Genomic DNA, 8,105 nt, shown 5'->3' with positions numbered 1-8,105 from the left:
GCGTCGGGGCTGCCCCCCGCTGCCGCCTGGCACTCGTGTGACGAGTGGCACGTCCTCAGCTGCGGTTGGCGAGGGTGGTGATGGAAGCAAGGTCGCTTTTGCCAGCAAATCTTGCCCTAAATCTCCCCTTGGAAGGACCCCCGGGTCAAAAGGGGCATCTATGGGGCTCCCAACCCCTCTGCCCCCGCACCATCAGGACTTCCACTGCTCCCCCAATGTTGTTTTGTCCCTCCCGCCCGGCTCTGGAGAGATCACACAGCTGGGTCTGGCGTGTTCCCCCCACCTTCTGGCACAGCCCCGGGGGGGCTCGGCCGGGCGGTGGTGCCGGGGCAGCTGCCCACCCTCGCGAGGGCCGCCGGGGCTCGCCCGTGGCAGGTGCTGCGGCGCAATGTAGGGCAGCATTAATATTTAGCGGCACTGGGGGGGTTGCACAGCTGCCTCCTGCGCTGGAATGCAGACGGCAGCCAGCGGGGACGGCGGCCACCACTGCCACCACAACCCCTCAGCTACCACTGTCACCACACCTCCTTGGCCGCCAGGGCCACCACAACCCCTCGAACGCTGCTGCTGCCACACCTCCTTGGCCACTGCTGCCACGAAGTCCCCTTTGCCACCAGGGTCCCCGTGGCCCCATGCACCCGCAGTCTGTCTGGAGAAACGGGGGACACATCACGGGGGGGGGGGGGGGGGGGGGGCACAGCCCCCACGGTTCCCAGCTCTTGGCACATGGGAGTAAGAAAGAAACTCCAAGCCCTTGAAGCCACCTGCCACTTGAAGGGGGATAGGAAGATGCTGGGGGTCCTAGCCAGGCTATGCTGTGGCCCTGGGCCAGCTCCCCAGTGCTGGGGCGAGCAGCCACAATACCACCGTGGTGTCAGCGTGATGGTGGCACACTGGCATTTTCCAGGGAAATGTGGCATCACCAGAGCCTGGCCCCATGCGCTGTGACACTGGTGACAGTGGCCATGGCTGGAAGGGTCAGACCCATCTTGTCTGGCATCCCTGGATGCTCTGCCAGGACCAGGCAGGGCCTGTGCCGCCAGCTGGTGAGTGCTGGTGACACGTGAGCCGTGGGAGCAGTCGCCAGACCCTCACCATGGCCAGATCTTTGCCACACCAGAACCCTCAGCATGGCTGGGCCACCATCACAGCCAGACCCTTGCCCTGACCAGACCCTCACCCTGACCAGACCCTTGCCATAGCTGGACCCCCACCATGGCCAAAACCTCCCCATAGCTACATCCTCACCAGCCAAACCCTCACCATGGCCGGACCCCCACCACAGCCAGGCCCTCACCACGTCCATCCCCAGCCCATGCCCGGTCCCGGCCGGAGCCTGGCGGTGCCCGGGCGGTGCGGGCGCGGTGCGGGCGCGGTGCGGGCGGTTGATTAGCGTGATTCCGGCATTGTGATGCAGAGGCGGTCGGGGCACCAGCTGCTCCTGCCCGGGTGTTTATTGTTACCTAGAGACGCCCCTGGCTCCCGCCCAGCTCCCCCCAGCCCCGCACGATGCAAAATTTATAGCGCGGCGGGTCCCGCGTTAACTCTCTGCCTCCCGGGCGGGGGAGGCTGCGGGAGCCCACCGGGATGAGCGCGGGCAGGGGGCAGTGGTTGGGCTGGGATGGGCAAAGCCACGACGGGCGGTGCCACACGGGTGATGCCAGGCTGCACCGTGCCGTATCACGCCGTATCATGTCATGCCACCGTGCCGTGCCGTGCCGTGCCACCGGAGCCCCAGGCCTGCAGCACAGCATTCCCTGCGGAGTCCGTATCCATGGCACGGCTAATCCTCCGGCCGGGCAGGGAGCCAGCCCGTCCGCGGTGCCCGCCGGCTGCCGGCCCGGCTGGCGGAGAGGACACGGACCCGGCTACCCCCTGTCCCGGCCGAGCGGTGCCAGCCCAGCGCTGGAACCCTGGGGGCTCAGCGCCTGCTTGGCCACCCCAGCCCTGTTCAGGGGGGACAAGAAGGTCCCCTACAAGTCCCAGAATGTCACCGGGTGGGCAGAAAGGATGCGGTCGGGGGAGATGCCGGGCACTGACGGGCAGGACGAGCTCTCACCGCGGGCATCCACGTGTCCTCCTCCTTTCAGCTGCCACGGCGTGGCACAGCCCGGCGGGGATCGGCTCAGCGCGGCTCCGCGCTGCACGGAATGGCACAGCACGGAACGGCACGGGAGGTGCCATCTGCCCCCGCGACACCCTGAATCTCGGCCGCTCCCTCCCTGTCCCCTGCCTGCTCTGGTGACATCGGTGTCGCCGTCATCTGCCCTCGGCCCCAGCCGGGCACCGCGACACCGGGGGCCACCAGGAGCCGGGACCCCGCCGTGTCCCCCCGCCACATCGCCCGCTCCCCCCCTCCGCTCCGCTCCCTCCACCTCTCAGCAAGTTTTTTATGTGATTACAGGCACTGCATGGTAATTAGTGCTAAACTCATTTGCACAACTACAGTTAATTGGCTACAACAATTAATTAATGTGTTGGAAATTTGGCACTGGAAAAAAAAAAAAAAGAGAAAAGAAAAAAAAGTTTGTCATCAGAGGGGGAGAAGGGGGGGGATGAGGGGGATGCACCCACCTGCACCCACCTGCAGCCCTGCTTCTTCCCCTAAGTTTCCCCCAGAGCTGCAGTTCCTACCCTGCTCTGCGCTTTGTTTTCCGGGTTTTTTCCCTTCTTTTCCATTTTTCCCTGTTTTTGTTGTTCCTTTTTAATTTCCTCCCCTTTTTCCTGTTTTCCTGCTTTCTTTCACCCCTTTTCCCGGTTTTTTTTTGTTTTTGTTTTTGTTTTTTTGCAACTTAAGCAAACTCATTTCCCTGATAAAATACAGCATGACTAATGACTGAAGCATGTAAAAATCATTGGGAAAATGTCCTTGGAAGACGAATGCATTTTCAGCAGAATAATTAACTTAATTAACAAATTCACATGCATATTCATCAGGCTATTAATGTCTTCTCAGCTCAGCTTGACGAACATTGCGGTAATAACCATCTCATTTGCATATTGCATTCTACTGCTATCCAAAAAAAAAAAAAAAAAGAAAGAAAGAAAGAAAGAAAGAAAAAATAAATAAAAAAACCCGAAAAAGAGGTGGATGCACAGGGGTGTGCTCCGCTCGGCTCTCCCGGGGGGCAGGTGGTGGATGGGGTGTGTGTCCCGGGGAGGGTCCGGGCCTCGTGTGCCGGGGTCCGCGTGCCGGCGCGGAGCGGAGCGGCGGGAGGCGCGAGGCCACGGCGCCGTGCCGGTACCCGCCGCTCCCGGCCCCGGCATCTGCGGCAGGCGGCGCGGAGCGGGCGCAGAGGGGGAGAAGGACCCGTAGCAGCTGTCGGCCTAATTCGGCAAACGTGCTGCTCGTGGGCGGCTTAGAAAAACAGATTAGGCGCCTGCGACAGGCACTGATTCCTGACATACGCTCGGGGTCTGCGTCTTCATCGGTGGAGAGTGGAGGAGGGAGGGTGAGGAGGGTGGTGGGGAGGGTGGGGGTGGTGGGGGTGAAGGGGATGACGGGGATGATTGGGGTGGTGGGGAGGATGGGGATGAAGGGGGTGATTGGGGTGAGGAGGAAGATGGGGATGATGGAGGTGAGGAGAAGGATGGGGATGATGGGGGTGATGGAAGTGATGGAAGTGATGGGGTGAAGGGGATGACTGGGGTGAGGAGGAGGATGGAGATGATGGGGAAAATTGGGATGATGGGGAGGATGGGGATGAGGGGGATGATGAGGATGATGGGTGTGATTGAGGCCATGAAGATGAAGGGGAAAAGGAGGATGATGGAGATGAAAGTGGTGATGGGGAAGATGGGGTTGAAGGTGAGGATGAAGATGAAGGTGATGGTGGGTTGAAGGTTGTGATGGGGTGATAGGGTTGAAGGTGATGATGGGGATGATGAGGGTGATGAGGGTGATGAGGGTGATGAGGATCAAGGGGATGATAGGGTGATGGGGATGAAAATGATGAAAGGAAGGATGGGAAGGATGGAGGTAATGGGATGAAGGGACTGTGAGGATGATGGGGATGAAGTCGCTGAAGAGAGTGATGAGGATGGTGGGGGCATCAAGCAAATCCTGCCCCCAGGAGACCTCACTGTCCCTTCCTGCTGGCTCCTCCCATCCTGGCCTCGCTTCACCCCCACACATGGATGTGCACACACACAGGTGTGAGCCATGGATGGACGGATGGAATCCATGGATGGATGGATGGAATCCAGGGATGGATGGATGGATGGATGGATGGATGGAGTCCATGGATGGATGGATGGATGGAATCCAGGGATGGATGGATGGATGGATGGATGGATGGATGGATGGATGGATGGATGGAGTCCATGGATGGATGATGGATGGATGGATGGATGGATGGATGGAATCCATGGATGGATGGATGGATGGAATCCAGGGATGGATGGATGGATGGATGGATGGATGGATGGATGGATGGATGGATGGAATCCATGGATGGATGGATGGATGGATGGATGGATGGAATCCATGGATGGATGGATGGATGGAATCCAGGGATGGATGGATGGAATCCATGGATGGATGGATGGATGGAATCCAGGGATGGATGGATGGAATCCATGGATGGATGGATGGATGGAATCCAGGGATGGATGGATGGATGGATGGATGGATGGATGGATGGATGGATGGAATCCAGGGATGGATGGATGGATGGATGGATGGATGGATGGATGGAATCCATGGATGGATGGAGTCCATGGATGGATGGATGGATGGATGGATGGGTGGATGAGGGATGGATGGATGGATGATGGATGGACAGACACACAGGATGGGCAGACAATTGGACAGGTGACATACCGGAGGGGTACAGACAGAAAGGTGGCCCAGTCAGAAGAGTGTGGCTGGACAGACTGGCACACAGGTCTGGACAGACAGACAGACAGACAGACATGGTGACTTTCCTCATCTAGGAGCCATCAGTGAGGGGACTCTGCCCCTATGTTGCCCCCTAGAGAGGGGACAGACCCTTCTGTGACCCCTTGGTGGCACCCAGGGCCTGGAGGGGGACATGGGGCTGTGACCTTGGGCTCAGGTGTATCCCCTGGGACAATGATAGGGGTCCCCGGGACACCCATGTGTCCCTCATCACTGGGGGGCCACCAAGGACCACCCGGACACCTGGGATGGGCACAGACCTCAACCAATCCCTGGCCAGGGCTGGTGCTGCTAACCAATCACAGCCTTCCCTGGATTTGGTCCCGCCCACCTTGGGTATATAAAGCCTCTGCCCGGGCAGTGCCCAGGGGTCCTGGGGGTGTCTTGAGTCTCTTTGGGTCACCCTGGGGTTCCTGTTGTCCTTCCAGCTCTTTCCTCATCATGATGTCCACATCCCTACCCCCCTATGGATGGACTGGGGCAGGATCAAACCCCCTTGTCCTGGGGGTGGGGGTGCCCCCCGCAACCTCAGCTGTGCCTTAGGGTCCCCATACACAGGGGGACACAGCCCAGCGTCACCATCCCTGTCCCCGCAAACCTCTCTGGTGCCACCGAGCCCTGGGGCATCGCAGTGGCAGAGGGTGGGTCACCAACACTCTCTGAGGGGGAGACGTCAGGGATGAGGCCACCCCATGTTTGCTCCCAACTGACAGGTGCCACCAGCCTCCCCCCCAGCCTGTCTGTCCCTGCATCCACCCTGGGGGACATTCCCGTGCAGAAATGGGGAAGCAACGAGGAAACTGATGCACAGGTCACCTGGGGTCATCACAAGGCCAGGAAACAAAGCCACCCCCCATCATATCCCCAGGACCCCACAGGTATCCCTAGCTGCTCACACCGGGAAAAAGTCCCCCGGCGATGCCCAAAATGGGAGGGATCCATGGAAAAGGGGGGGGGGGGGGCGAGGGCCCCTTGGGAGTGGGGGGTTGGCAGGGTGAAGGTCGGGTGAAGGGCACCGGAGGAGGGGCGGGGGAAGCTGCGGGCGCACCGTGCCAGCTGTATCCGGAGAAAGGCAAATAATTCAGCGACACCAACCGGAGAGGAACCAGCCCGCGGAGCCACGTGCCAAAATACCAGCAGTAAAGTAGTTAAATGGATCCAGCGCGGGAGCGAGGAGCTGCGAGAGCGCTTGGGCCCCCATCCAAAGGAGTTAATGTCCCACAGTATGATCGATTAGTTGTCAGACGTGATTTCAAACCAATACAAGATGAATGGCATCATTTTCCTTCCCTCGGTTTCGGCGGAATTAAGAAGCCATTAGCTAACACAAATTTTTGGCAACTTTAATAAAAAAAGAAAAAAAAAATAAAATAGAAAAGCTCCAGTGTACATTTTGTAGCGAGCTTTCCCCAGGGTAACGGGCGGGGTGGAACACGACGCTGGGTGGCCGTGTCACACACGGGTGGCAGCCATGGGGGTGATGGAGACAGTGACCACGGTGGTGGCGGTGCCAACGCCATGCCCACCGCCCCAGACGCCAACAGAGAGTTTGCTTCCAAGCAGAGCCGCACACCGGGGCGCCGTGCCCGGCTCACGGTGCCGGTGCCACACGTGTGACGAGTCGGGGGTCGGTGTGGCGGGGGGGGGGGGGGGGGTCTTTGTGCCGGGGTGGCAGAGCCAGGCAGGGGCGACCACGCGGGGACTCGTCAAGGACAAACGGCGCACAAGCTGCTCCTGCCCGTGTGCCCGCAGGCACGGGGCCGTCGTGCCAGCCCAGCCGTGGCCATTACGGCTCCGTGCGCCAGCTGCGGCCGCCCGATCCCCCTGTCCCCGGGGACAGCAAGGGGAGGGGAGGCTTGGGCACCGTGCCACCGCCCGGGCACCGGGGCAGAGCCAGGCCACGTGGCACCGGAGGGGTGGCGAGGTCAAGCGGGGTGATGGGCAGCACGGATTTGGTGGCCGAGGGTGGGGACGGCCCCATGGACCCCGGCCCTAAGGGGTCACATAATCCCATGATCCCCCAGGGATCTCCCCAGAGACGCCCAGTTTTGTCACCTCTGTCGTGAAAGGACAACCTGGAGGGCAGAGCTGGGCCACAGTCACCTCCCCAGCCCCGGCTTTCACTGCTGGATTTTAGGCACCAAATGGGGTTGAATTAGGATTATTATCACAGCTGCTCTAAATGTAATTAGTTTTGCTCAGAACTTGTTTGCTTTCCCTGGATTACGGCACAATCCTGCTGCCCTGCCCAGCGCTAACTTGGGGAAGGCTTTAATCACTCTGATAATGCCGATGCCAAGTTAATGTGATGATTCCAAAGGTGTGGTTTTCAATTACATTTAACAGAAATATTTATAGTTTGGTAAAATTTAATGAGGAGCGTGCGGGAGGGTTGGGACAACCGGGACAGTGCTCATCACTGGTGGCAGGACCTTGGCTCAGGCCCTGCTGCTGCCACCGTGCCCAAGTGTGCCCATCCTGTCTGTCCTGCTGGGTCTTGATGGATCCCATCGCCCCATCCTGGAGTACAGATGGATGGAATGGGGGTCCAGCGCGGTGTGAAGCCACCCATGTGCTGTCCCCAACCTCTGCCCGTGTCCCCTCCAGCCCCAAGAAATGTGTTTTGGTCTCTCCAGCCCTGCTGTCTCAAGGGCATCAGGATGTGCTCCAGACAGTTGGGATCCAGCTGCCAGCAGCAGCACGAGGGAATGTGGCCGGGGCATGAGGGCCACAGGAAGGGGCCGGGGGCTCTCGCTGCCCAGCACAGACTCCGGCAAGCCCAGGCGAGCCAGAGCTGCCAAGAGAAATGGGCAGATTATGGGATGAACGCAGGCCAAGGCAGGGCTGGGATGCAGCCGCCGTAAATCAGCTTTTAAGTAGCAACAAAATGGACATTTCCCATATGAAATGAGGCACCGGCTGCCACAGAGAAGGGGGAGCGGGACCCCGGCCCAGGGCACCGGGACAGGGTGGGACCCCCGGCCTGGGGCTCCAGGGGGGCTGAGGAGATGGGCTGGAGCCCAGGATGGGGGAAAGGGAAGGGAAGGGAAGGGAAGGGAAGGGAAGGGAAGGGAAGGGAAGGGAAGGGAAGGGAAGGGAAGGGAAGGGAAGGGAAGGGAAGGGAAGGGAAGGGAAGGGAAGGGAAGGGAAGGGAAGGGAAGGGAAGGGAAGGGAAGGGAAGGGAAGGGAAGGGAAGGGAAGGGAA

Source organism: Cinclus cinclus, chromosome 24 (genome assembly GCF_963662255.1).
Source record: "Cinclus cinclus chromosome 24, bCinCin1.1, whole genome shotgun sequence".
NCBI lineage: Eukaryota > Metazoa > Chordata > Aves > Passeriformes > Cinclidae > Cinclus > Cinclus cinclus.
This window is presented reverse-complemented; position numbering follows the sequence as displayed.